Source organism: Etheostoma spectabile, chromosome 4, assembly GCF_008692095.1.
Source record: "Etheostoma spectabile isolate EspeVRDwgs_2016 chromosome 4, UIUC_Espe_1.0, whole genome shotgun sequence".
Taxonomy (NCBI): Eukaryota; Metazoa; Chordata; class Actinopteri; order Perciformes; family Percidae; genus Etheostoma; species Etheostoma spectabile.
This window is the reverse complement of record NC_045736.1, coordinates 34,940,736-34,942,528: the sequence shown is the minus strand read 5'-3', so window position 1 is coordinate 34,942,528 and position 1,793 is coordinate 34,940,736. Positions and strand designations below refer to the sequence as shown.

The 1,793-nt window shown below is 42.6% G+C and overlaps 1 non-coding gene across 1 annotated transcript; it reads right to left on the bottom strand.

Moving 5' to 3' along the window:
• Positions 1–713: 713 nt before the first annotated feature.
• Positions 714–785, bottom strand: trnac-gca (transfer RNA cysteine (anticodon GCA)). The gene has a single exon. It is a non-coding gene; the product is annotated as a tRNA-Cys (tRNA).
• Between the last annotated feature and the right edge of the window lie 1,008 nt (positions 786–1,793).

Sequence of the window (1,793 nt, the reverse complement as noted above, 5' to 3'; positions counted from 1 at the left end):
GTTCCTGATGACTGCCATTTCTTAATTACATTCCCAACAGAGGATATTGGCATCTGAAAACGCTTTTGTCATTTGTTGCCTTTTGGATATTTTTTTCCATCTTTTCTTGGCTTCTTTATGCACATTAATAAAAACAATTTTTATGGGGTGCCTAAACATTCGAGCCCCACTGTAAGGCTAAGCTCCAGGGCTGTGTCCACATCTGATACTTTGGCAGGTAGCCAAAGAGAATTGAGTGACTCAGACGCGTAACTATTGGTAAGCAGGGTACGCAGTTGCTTACTGGCCCAGACCAATCAGGGGCCCGCATCACTGGAAGACATTGATTGACAGTCGGGACTCCCTATCGCATTTGCATTACTCGCAACAATCAAAGCAGTCCCACGTGCAGCCATTGACGAATCAGGAGTGAGAACGGGTCAAATTAATTTCCTTGTTTCTGATATGAAGATGAGGCGTGCGCACAGCGAAAGACGTCCTGCCAACATGGACACATTTTAACATCAATGTACGCTGCAACGTTTTTTTGCTATAAAGTTGCTGAAAGTTACTGCTATTTTCAATCCCGTTGGCTCCCTGCAGCGGGGGGGAAGGCACTGGGTTTCCTTTCACCCCGTGACTGACGTGCGCACACACATAAACACAATCACACACGGTGGATGCAGGAAAAAACGTATATGAGATGTACTAAAAAGTTAACTTCAAGCCCTGGTATGGGGCACCCTGATTTGAACTGGGGACCTTTGGATCTGCAGTCAAATGCTCTACCACTGAGCTTTACCCCAACGCATCTTGTCCAGAATGTGCGTACAGATCAGCAATGAACTGGCAGGGCCTCCGCTGAGACGGTTGAGATAAGGTTAAGATCCAAGTCTGTTTCCACATCTGATTAAAAAGGTATACATTAAAACTTCCCATGTCTTTTTTCCAGTATCCAAAATTTTTCTTCTATATGAAAGGCAGCTAAAAGACCTAGGCCTTTTCATCTTCGATAAAGGCACATCTACTGAGGCCATCCGACTAGCTCAAAACGTCTATTTACGTGTACTTACCCGTACCGTTTTTCCCAAGTCACATTTCAGTAAAAGTTTCTATGTCTTCTTTTTAGTATCCAAAACTCATCTATGGTATGAAAGGCAGCAAAATGAAGTTGGCAGATCTGAATTCATAGTAATTAGAATGGACTATAACAGTAAGGGCAGAAATGTGCTTCACACAACCATCCCGTATAGCTCGAAGGTCTACTTACGTGTACCTAAGCGTAATTACGTGGACCATGTTTCTGCCCTAGCCCAGTTGTTCTCACCTTCACAAACTCCACTTAAGTTAGTTAATTCAATTCAAATTTATGTATGATGTCAAATAATAACAGCAAAGTCTCAGGATAATTTGGGTGACAATCTTAACACATGACTTTATCTGGACCATGTATCAGACTTGTTCATGTTTTGCTCACCTACAAAAACTCAAACAAGTCACTTACAAGTCTGTCTTTGAAAGTGGGAATCAAAGCCAACCTATAGTTTACAGTTTGGACCCAGGACTAAGCATCTGGGAAGTGGCACCCAGATATGAACTGAGGACCTCTTGATCTGCAGTCAATTGCTCTACCACTGAGCTATAACCCCACACAACTTGCCCAGAATATGTTTATTGATGAGCAACGAAATGGCAAGGCCTCCTCCATATGGTTAAGCTACAGTGCGCCTCAAACATTTGGGCTGCACAGGTAAAAATTTGTATTAATGTGCATAAGCAAGCCAAGAAAAATGGAAAAATCTCCAAAAGGCATC